Genomic DNA, 12,197 nt, shown 5'->3' with positions numbered 1-12,197 from the left:
AGTAAAAGTGATGCAAAACATAACACTCCCTGTGCTTTACCATGTATAGTGAGTGTACTATGTGCATCCGACATAGTCAACCCTCCAGCACCATCCTCAATACTGGCCCAGCAACAAGGTAAGTCACCCTTACTATCAATTACTGAATGGAGTAGTATGTTCTCATACTTGCATGTATGATATGGATGCAAGCATGCAAGGGAAATGGGTGGCTGAATGGGATAACAGCAGACAGCTGACAGCTGTATGGGACAGCAGGAAATTCATAACAAATACTGGTGTCAACATACTAGGCAGCACTACACAAGGTGACAACTCCCACTGCAGTACATGTGATTGCCCAAATAACTGTGGTTGTCAATAGGTCACACACATGGATGTCAATGAGGGTCACATACCCACCACCGGCCTCACCAAGCAGGATAGGTGTAGATGACCATAAAGAAAGGCCGGGATAAGGCCACCAAATGATGGCAATGGTGAAAAGCCCCCCACCAAACCTACACAGACATACTACAACAGGTCTGGCAGTTGCATTTTACTTCTGAAGGGTAAGAAGTCTGAAACTGAAATATATGCCATTATGATCTAACATGTGTACTCTACTGATATGCCTCCTGTCTGCATGATAGGTCGCAATGCAATATGAAATGGAAGCCAACAGAGTAACCAAAATACCAGTACAGTCTGCAGGTGTGCACCCCCCCCCCCACAATCTCATGTAGAAATGCAGTAACATGTAAGTTTGAGGAGTAATATCACTGGAGCACAGATTGCCAGAGCTATCCCAATCTACACTGTTGCATGTGTACAATATGCAGGGGTCAGTGTGGTAAGTTTGTTGTGTGTTTAATATTGCCTGGAAGTGGTCAGCATGTGGGCCTGGATGGTTGTGGCTCAGTAGCCTAGGTACAGTACAGTGGATGACATGGACCATGTTCCAACAACTGCAGTGCCAACCACACTGCTTCTCAGCTACACCCATGTCAGCAGTTGTACATACTCACTGTCCAGATGTCAATATATGTCACCGTCAGAAATCTGGACATGCCATGAATGGGGGCCCATACACAGAAACAGTACACAAGTGGAAGTAACCTACACAGAGGGCACATAAAATAACTGTCAACTGCACACAAGTTTGGAATTATGCACAGAATTTAGCATCACGTTAGTTGTCCCTCTAGTATGGAATACTGGTAGTCTGGCTAATCACTGGCAGACCACAAAAGGCACAGTTATAAAGCGATGACAGGCTGCCCATGTCCACACACAAGCCAGCATAAGGGGAATATGCCAGGTATATTTGTGAGTCAGGTGCAAGTAGCTTCCATATCACACATGCACCCAGCTCACCCCACCATCAGGCACAGGTTTATCACAGGTCATATCCTTGCTGTAGGGAATGAGTACAGCATGAACCCATCTATGTATAGGAATACATACATGATGCTGCATGCTGAATAGGTGTCCAATGCAGGTGTGTCCCTAGCTGTAAGCAGCAGCCCGAACACATCCAGACCTGTGGATCAGTATGAATAGGAAGGATTGACAGGAACACCTCAACCACTCACCACTGTCACCCCAGGGTAATCCACTGGCTTGCAGCCTGGGAACATATGACTGACAGAATGCACTGGCCTGCTACAGATGGCCTGCAGCATTCTCAGATGTCCTACAGTCCTCTGGCAAAGGCCCACACTGACCCATAGTGCCAATCTTCAGAATGTCAGGGGGTCCTAACTAACAACCTAACACAGTAAACAGAAAACAAATGCAAGGCCATGTTGACAAATGCCAGTAGCATGCCTCCCCATGTCCTACTGCAAGGACTGTGGACCAGGCCATAAATACTACTGGGATAAAGGCCCAGCTATAGGGATACCTCTGAGATATTGCTTACATAATGTTAGGAAGAGGAGAGAATAACAGAGGGGGGTGTAGAAGCATGGATGCCATGGAGTGTGTGAAGTCTGAAACTCTAATGTCTGCCCATACTACCCCCTGAATGCAAACCCATGAATGAATAGCCACAAAACTGCTTGCAAACCACAAAGTGAAGGTAAACTGACCAGATATACGAGTCCTGTCTCTGGATAACATGGGTGTATCTGTACAGCTGAGAGGTATGGCCCCAGCAGGATATGGCCATTCCATAAAGTTGAGAAAAGCACAAGACGGGGATCCACAGCCAGCATACTAACAAGGTGCTGAACCATTTACACAGAACCATCAGTCTATTGTCTGTAGCTACCCCTCCACAATGGTAGGAGTGTGCCAGAATGTGTAGTCTATATGCCTCAGAATATTGGTCTCAGCTTAATTCATCTTGTATTTCCTTGGTAAATAACTGTGACAAAGAATGATAACTGTCAGTAGTTGATGACATGATACATCACAGTGTAAAACAGTACATATGTCAGAAAATCTATGCTACAACCAACCATGTTACACAAGCAGCACAGACAGCAATAGTTACAGTATCCCCCATATGTTACTCCCATTGTGTCTCCATATTGGCAACCTATCTACAGATATCCTGCAGAAACAGGTTACTAGGTGTAGCTGTAGCACACAAAACCCTGAACTGGAGTCCAACCCTCCCTAGAATGGATGCACACACTCAATATAGAAGGTCATATTGGGCATACTCCCACACTTAGAGAAATGAAGCCCATGTCTGACAACACAGTGGACTACAGATATCGGTTACTCGCAGATGTCTTTGCACACACACCAAATTGTACACCATTGATACTTCACACACATGCACATTGCATAGGAATACTCACACATATCTAAGGCCAACATAATATAATATGTCAAATATACAGACACAGAGATGTGGGGAAGAGAGATATAGACAGTGACAGAGAGAATCCCATTATGCAGCCTTTCCCAGTCAGTACACATCCCATTGGCCTATATCACATGATATGCTGATGCCATTCACTGCCGCAATTCCTTTGTTTAGCCTTCAGCCCTATAGTCTCAGTGATGCTCGTGATAACTGTGTAACATCACAGTACAAATAAGTATCCATGTAGCAGTTGTAATCTCAGTCCTGTCAAATATAAAGTTGTGCCTGTGTGTGTGTGTGTGTGTGTGTGTGTGTGTGTGTGTGTGTGTGTGTGTGTGTGTGTGTGTGTGTGTGTGTGTGTGTGTGTGTGTGTGTGTGTGTGTGTGTGTGTGTGTGTGTGTGTGTGTGTGTGTGTGTGTGTGTGTGTGTGTGTGTGTGTGTGTGTGCGTGTGTGCGTGTGTGGCCATTCACACTCACTACACTTCCCTTACCCTCCTTTAGCACTGCTGCTGCTGTCACTCACCTTCAAAGATACCTTTGGACAGCTCCAGCATATAAGCCCTGTGGTGCTTACGATAACTGTGTAATACTATAGTGTAGCAAACTAGTTAGGTAATAGTTTGAATTCTGGTCCTGGCAACTGTGAAAATGTGTCAGAGTGTGTGTGTCTTTGTAGACACCTGATTTTGTGGCAATTCACACTTACTACACTTCCCTTTCCCCTCCTTTAGCACTGCTGCTGATGTCACTCACCTTAGAGGCAGTGACTTCAAATCAAAGGGAGGCTGCAGGAGACAGCTGAATGGGTGAGGCAAATGGGAAGGGGTGTGGCCAACTAGAAAGGGGCAGATGTACCTCACAATGAGGATCCTAGGCCTTAAACACTTGTCCTATATGGGCAGAGTCAAAAAACTCCAGCTATTTTTCTGTCTCATATTGCCTACTTAAAGTATAGCATGGTCCCCTACACATTGCAGTTTGCCCTTCCTTTCCATTGGACAGCTTTAAGATTCCAACCTAGCTCTGCCATGCACCCTGCCCATGGTCTGTTTGGCATTTGTATTCCTCTCCAAGACATGAGTAAGCTGCAACAACATATAGTGTAGGCAGCTGCTGTATGGAAATTTATTTATTTATTGCTTTTTATTACTGGGAAAATCTCACTGAGCAATAAACCCCTTTTCAGCGAGGCCCGGGGAGAAAATATCCAACTAACAAAGATATATTTATACATAAGATACAGAGATAACAAACATCTCTTCTAAGGTAAAAGGAGTAAAATAAAATCCACATTGCCATACATTTACTTACAATATATACATATGCTTTCACACTGCAGTCTACAGTACACAGAGTTTCATTCTGTATGTTGGTATGGATACCTAGCCCAGTTGCACTTTTTGTGTATTAGCCAGCAAAAAAAACATCTCTCAGGCTTGTATGCATTTTTGTGTGTCATATATTCATGGCTAAGGGACTTTAAACTGAAAGACACAATGATGTGTCAAAATTGTTGCACTGTGAATTATGCAAAGGCTACAGTATAGAGGTAGATGAGAAGCATGGGAAATACGAACCACAAAACATTACACAGAATGATGTAGTGTATATCACATGGGAACAGCTATTACCAGAAGTTCAAAAAGAAATGCAAACAATATATTAATTCAGGAAAAAGAAGACTAAAGAAGCACTGATCACTGAAATTGCTACAGCCAGCTATTACAATGTCTCAAGTGGCAAAAGACACAAAGTCACAAATACCAGGATTTGAAAGCAGAAACAAGAGCAAGGTGGAAGAAAATATCCAGACAGTCCCAACAGTAATGGGACTGATGGGACTAAAAAGTACAATCCGTCTTAAGTATGCTACCAATACACCTAACTGCAGGAGCAGGCAGTTGTAGGTGCTGAGACGAGCACTCTTGGCTAACAAAGAGTGAAACAATACTGACTACATTAACTTTAATACTGCCTGACTTAGGAATGAGGTCCATCCTCATCATAGTATTAGAAAAACAAACCACTTGGAGAAATTAAAATGGATTTCACATGCTTGTTTAAAAGGAAAGAAACTGATGATTGTGCAGAAAATCAGCTTCACCCACTGCAATGACTGACAAATGCTTCATATATCTTGAAAACAATCCATTCCAGTTCCACAGTTTAATTCTTGTACAGTCACAATCACAATGAAGATTAACACTCTAAGTTCTCTATTCATTGGTCACAAAACATCATGACTATTCCATTCCAACTCTCAAGCAACAACTTCTACAAAATACCCCAAATCCAATACCCACCCCATTTCTTCCATTCAACAAACACTTATGCCTTTATATATCAAAAAAAGGGTTTAATAACATTTCTTGACAATTTAGCAGTCAAGTCTAATGTCAACTGAGTGACCTGAAGAGACCAACTGACTTCATTAAGTACACATCTGACCCAATTGTTTTTAACATGTTTTTTAATGTCCACTGCTTCAATTCATTCAATCATAGATGATTCCGCATTAATGTATTCTGATAAAAATAAATCACCTAAAATCTGAAAAAAAAATCTTCTAAAACATTCAAAGGATGGTTACCCAAGTCTGGAGCATTCCTACATGAGAATATAACCAAATATTGTTGTTTAGCTTGCAACACAACAATTTTTCCTCTGCCCCAGGACCTCACCCAGCTGCTGATCTACCTGCACCCACTCAGCCCATTCATTCAGCCTATCATTTCCAGGCTGGCCAAGAGCCCTACTGCCAATCTGTTCTTGCCTACAAATTCACAATTAATCCTCTGTTTCTAGATAGCAACAGTTGGGTATAAGAAATAGGCCTCACTTTCCCCTCTGGACGTTCCTACTCCACCTTCAACAGCTCTTCCATGCTATGGTATAGCTGTCCTCTGAGGGGAAGTGCTCCTTTGCATGCAAAATTCCTCTCAGCTTTCAGTGCTCGTATACCTGGTAGGGAGTACTCAGTAGGCTAAAACTCTGCTGGGTGTAGTGCTCACACATAGTGTCACTCACTTGGAAAGCCACAGCTACCCCCCAGGATGGCCAAGTAAGCAGCAGCACCTCATTCTTACCCTCTCCAACCACCTAATACATGTAACCTAGCCACAAATCAAACTCCAGTTGCATGCTCCATAGTCAGGGCTTTATTCCTCTACATCACAGAACTACATAATATCTAAAATTTTTATACTCTTTCAACTTCTGGAACAAAAACGTTACTGAAAAATACCAACTTGTGTGTATTGTTGATAAAAAAATGAAATTTGATTAGCATGCCATTAAATTAACAAAAATAAAAAGCTTGTTAAGTTATACAGAATAAAACTGTATCTGGCAGAATATGCTTACATTACCCATAGCTCACATTTCTGTTCCTAGTCTCCTACATGCAGTATCATTATTTATGAACCTATCCATGGAGTAGATAGTAAGCCTACAAAATATGCAGTTAATCAGAACATAATGCATAACTCTTAAGTACACATGCTACAACAGATCTACTTTTTTACCATTGAAAAAAATAAAAATGACCCACCAATTTTATATTCTCCCTAAACATTTCTAGCCATCCAATGAACAAATGTTAAAAAAAAAAAAAAACAGTTTGAATTACAATTTGAATTACAACAACTTATCAAACCCCCTTGATCTAAGAATCATTTAAGTGATTCTCTTCCTCACATATAGACAAGCTTTGTAAAAAAATCTTTCTACCAAAGTAGAAGGACTTCCTGGCCTCATAACTTAATTTCCCAATTAATAGTTAAATAATTAAAATTAGGGCTTCCTTACCCTTCCACCTCTCTTCCTGTCCTCATTCAACCTCTAATAATCTTCAGTGACTGACTGTCCGTCTCTGTCACAGTCATGAACAACAAAGAAATGAAGTAGCTATGGGTTCAGGAATCAATTAAAAAAAAGCTGTTTGCAATGGTAGCACCACCACCATAGAGTAATAAAAAGGACTGTGTACTGCCTGTACTGACTGTTTCTCACTCTCTTTTTTGGAAAGAGACTGAGAAACAATTAGTAGCCATCCTGCCATCTACATCATGTACGTGACTGCGGACGTGGCAGCCTGACCGCCTTCCACTTTACTGTGCAGTTAAACTGCACAGACGTCTGGGCATTACACACTTATGCAGTACTCTCCATAATCTGGCCTGCTGTTACTGCAGTCCGAGTCCATATTTACAGAAACCAAAAAAAAAAAAAAAAACCCGGAACTCGCCGAGCATGTGCAGTTCGAGTTCTGGGACTTTGCGAGTCAGTCGGACTTGCTTAGAACACTAACCAGCCAGTTTAATTTATATTTTTTATTTTACAAAATGAAATGTATGTTCTTTTCTTTTCTTCACACAGCTGGGGAGCTGCAGTCCTGCAGTCCGATGCCATGAGCCGCCACTGATTAGAGGCATGTTTGGACACTGTTCTACCTATTAGCTCTGTGGTGTGTGTGATAAATGCAGACCAATGTAGTAGCAATAACAACATAGGTAGGGGGTTGAATCTCATTCCTGGAAAGTGTTTGTGTGTGTGTACATATATATATATATATATATATATATATATATATATATATATATATATATATATGTCTGTACCTTAAAGATTTTGGCCCCATTTACACCCAGTACACTTCTCAGTGCCTGACTTTAACAGTCCTGCAGATATCGTTCACCTTTGAATTACCTGTTAGCAACTCTAAACCATGTAAGGTCAGTGGTGCATGTGGTAAATGCGTAATCATAAAGGTCTGAAAACTTAGTTAGATATAGGTTTGAACCTCACTCCTGACAAATGTAAATGTAGGGTACAATATTTTGTGAAATCTCTCACCACTACATCACCCAATGCCAGATGTTCCTCACTTTAGAAGTTCCTTGGGACAGCATCCATCTTATAAGCTCCTTACCACATGTGATAAATGTGTAACACTGTAGTAGCAATACATAGTTAGGTAGGGGTTCAAAACTCAGTACTGGCAAGTGTTTGTGTGTGTGTGTGTGTGTGTGTGTGTGTGTCTGTCATCAGTATCCTGTGTGGGTGTTGAGGTGGCTGTGTCATAACAGGATCCATTGTGGGGGGGGGGGTTTGCTAAATTATTATATTGAGGGCCTAGTATATGTCCCAATGTCCACAATACAAGGCCAACAGTTGTCAAACACCACAGAGGTTGGTGTAGACAATCCACAGCCTTAAATGTGTAGTGCCATGTGAAATGACTATGTGACAGTATGGATTAGTTAACAATATAGGCAACCCTTCTAATACTCAGAGACCACTCTTCACCCATGAATCATACACAAACACACTTGGCTAGGCAGCAATCACTATATCAGTAGTTCTCCTGCAAATTGCCTCACAGATAGTACCCATGGTGTGATTGCAGTGGATTCCATGTCAAACCAATGACCAGACATCACTGGTGTCACACTGGGTACGGACCCATGTCCTCTCATGTTTAGGATCAACCCTTCTGAGGTGCAGGAGAGCAGAAAGGCACCCTGGCTGACAACAGTAAGGTGGGTGGTAGCATTCCTAATCCATGTGATGTTGACATCATGCCCAAAGGCCACTTGACACCTATGATGTTTGTCAGAATCCTGGACATTGCCTCAATGCCAAGAGATGTGCCACCATTACTTTTACGAACAGCATGGCTCACATGAAGTAATACATTGGTGGTAGTCCACTGAACACTGACGTTGTTATAACAGGATGGGGAACACAGGTTGACAGTCAGCTGCCTGTTGACCACAACAGTGCCACTGACATTAGAAAGTACTTTGATGTGTTACATCTCCTGACTGAGTGTGTGTGTGTTATCCAGCAAGTGAAAGGACATGTCACCCTGTTCCATCCCCTCATTGGCCCAATCAGTGTGTACAGTGGTCCTTTTGCCATGCTCCCCATTGGACACCTGCAACAACTGCAGAGTCTGCAAACATACTCCACAAAGGGAATACCATGCCTTATACACATGCCCTGTATGGGCCGACTCCAATAACTCCAATAAATCCCCATATCATACTGTCCATGTAGGTGCAATCACTACCTCAGTTACATAGCCATGTCTCACCAAACGAGGTCAGGAATGCTACTTCTGAAGATACCAATCTGTCCACACTACATGCCCCAGAGACCTCAAGAACACTTCCACACTTAAAAGAACATGCATATGGGACATGTGCACAGCCCAGACACTGTCCATATTATGGAACATAAATCACATACATGTGAAGTAGTGTACATCACTGGCTGCCCAGGATTGAAATCTGGATGAGCGGATGGGGAATACAATACCCACCCCTGGGAACCACTACAGTGGTTATACTCTTGAGCCACACTGGGGACAATTTTCATGTGGCCTGATGCCAGGGTATTGCCTTGGGCTAGCCTTGTAGATCCTTTGGGCCCATTCACCAACTACACACTTATAAAGCAGTACTGGCAAATGTGTGTGTGTGTGTGTGTGTGTGTGTGTGTGTGTGTGTGTGTGTGTGTGTGTGTGTGTGTGTGTGTGTGAATAGTAATCTCAGTGTGTTTGGTAGATGAATATCCCCTGTGGCTGAGGTCATTAGCAATCTGAGGTGTGTCCAAACCACAACACGTTCCATGCTCCATTCTACAGCAGATGTTGTAAAGCAACATATACCTATATACAACCCTCAGCTCATAATCTGTGAGGCATATGTAATCACTGTGTTACAGACCGGGGATTTCCATGCACATACTGTACCCTGCCTATGACATAGTGGATGTTACCACACTACCATATCCCATGGTCTTGCAGCAGGGCCACATCCCGGTGACACACAGATGCATAGAACAGAAATGGGATACAGCATGTGAGAACACATTCACTCAGCACTTCACTTGTGGGAGGAGAGAGGGGTAATGCTGGCACTGAATGTGCTGCCAAGACTGTGGCCAATATCTGTTGTCTCAGGTTAGGTATTAGCACTGTGCAGTAACTCACATCACTTGTGTTTAATGCTGTGGAGGTTGTTGATGTAACTATCAAAGGCTGTTGTGATTGTTGTCAGTGTTTGCTGCATGTCTGCTATCATAGATATCTGTAGGGGATTCCATGAGGGATCCAAAGTTGTGTTTTGGCAAATAAGGGAGTTCACCAGTCATGGTACACCACCTTTCTCTGCAACAGTGTCCTCCTTTTGATGTACACTTTAGTAATGTCAGGAGACCATCACATTGTCTCCCAGTGTTTGGAGGACAGTGTATGGGTTCTGTTGGCTCTGATTAGTACCATGTATTCATGTACCTGTTTGTACAGTGCATGTGTATGATTCCACAGTCATGCAGCTATTTCCCATTGCCATGGGTGCAGTGAAGACATCCACCCCTGTTTTCATGGATGCAAAGTCAGCTTTGGAGAGATTTTGCAAGGTGGTTACCTTTGTGGGGGATGTGGCTGACATGTTGAGTTCCATGTTGATTACAGCCTGTGTGGCTCTCACCATGCAGTGATTGACATCTGTGGATGAGCAACAGTCCCATATTTAAGTAGTCAACACAGGTCAAGGTTGTTGCATCCTCTACCAGGGGTCAGTATGAGCTGGTTCAGGGCATTGGAAATGATGAATCCCAGAAGTGTTGGGCCACTTTACTGGCACTTGGCTACTTTCCCCAGGTGATAGAGGGTAGTTGAAGACTCATACTATGTCAGTGTTGTGTTGGACCATCATAGATGGCAGGGTGTTAATGAATGTGCGTTGACAGTCTAGGGACATAGATGTGGACCCATAGCAGGCTATGGTCTGGATTACACTATTACCACAAGGCAGTTGTACCGCAAGTATCTCCAATGCATTATGCTGGGATACTAGTCTGGAGGTGTTCCTAGCCAAAATGAATATGGAGACACCACCTGTGGAGGTGTGGTGTGGTATATGTTTGTGGGTTGACAGCTGTGGAATGCATCATAGCCTGATACTGCAGGTCTGCTGTCTGCTGCTATGAACCACCTCTCCATTACAGCAGACATGTTTCTTCCACTCCAGTGAGTGCTTTGAGTGACTGCATCCTGACAGTTAGGTGTCTACTGTTGAGCAGCATGACCCTCAGACTGCATACATGTGTAGCTGTTATGGTGGTAATTACATTAGGAACACTGCCTAATAAGAGATCATAGGGGTGGCAAGACACGTAGCCAGTACCTGAAAACCAAGCACTGGCAGATGTAGGACATCTGTGGCAAGTCATTGGGTTCTGTCAATCATGTCATCCCAAGCAATTGAACCAGTGTAAAACCGACGATACCAAGGAAAAGGCACAGATGTCCAAAACTATCACCAGGAGCAATAATAATTTGCTTCATCTTCCTTAACGCAAGTTTTTATTAGTATAAAATAGAGCGACAGCGTTTTCGCTACTGTAAGCCTCAGTAGCTTCTTCAGAGTATCAAACAGTATGGTGCCAAAATTCAAAGTTTAAATACAAGTGAAGTGATGTCACTACAAGAGAACATCACTTCCGCATGACTCAAATATTAAAAATAATTAGCAATGTTTTAAAATGAAAGTTGAGAATTAAAAATTCATAGAAATAAAATACTTATCAACAGTAAAATTGATAATGAAAGCAAAATTTGCTCACAACCACTTCATATTCTAGTTTCATAGTTTTAACCAACTAAACATTTAGCTGTTGATGCCAAACACAGGAATTACTAAATCCCTTTGGGTCTAAAAATGTAACAAGACTGCCAGTAATGATGGCATGTAATATAAATATAAAAGTATGTTAAATTGTTCAACCGTTACCATGTTAAACTGTTCAACCATTAACATGTTAAACTAGTATAAGTGGTAACTATCGTGATAGTATGTTTGTATATAATAGTTAAGAAAATAATAAAAAAGTAAGTAAATAACTATGATCAAAAAAACTATGGACTTAGCCTCACAGTTGATTTTGTGATAAATGTTGTACTTCCTTCCCCTTATCTGGAAAGTGTTTCCTGTCCTTAAACAGCTACACCAATTACAATGACCACACATGAAGGTGCCTTTCTGTTTAGAGAACGAATCATTGTTTTTGTGTTTCTCTAAGAGTGTTTAGTAGTAAAGTGTTACTAGTGATAAAATACCAGTTCTTATAAATGATAGAACGTATCTGGTTAGAATTTGTATTGTACATAGTGATGAAACTGGTAGAAAACTTTGGAGTTTCATTAGTAATTTGGGACAAGGAAGTATTGGTAACCATGTTCAAAACCTCTGAGGAATTATTAAGTTCGTCAAGAGCAACATCAAATTTACTGTCTAAGAGAGGTTTATAAAGTGCCTCAGGGTAGTCGCGACTGATGAACATCTCAGCCAAAAATTGACATTCTACTTCAAAGTTAACATCAGTAGAT

Source organism: Protopterus annectens, chromosome 6.part0, assembly GCF_019279795.1.
Source record: "Protopterus annectens isolate FY-2018-M chromosome 6.part0, PAN1.0, whole genome shotgun sequence".
NCBI lineage: Eukaryota > Metazoa > Chordata > Ceratodontiformes > Protopteridae > Protopterus > Protopterus annectens.
This window is presented reverse-complemented; position numbering follows the sequence as displayed.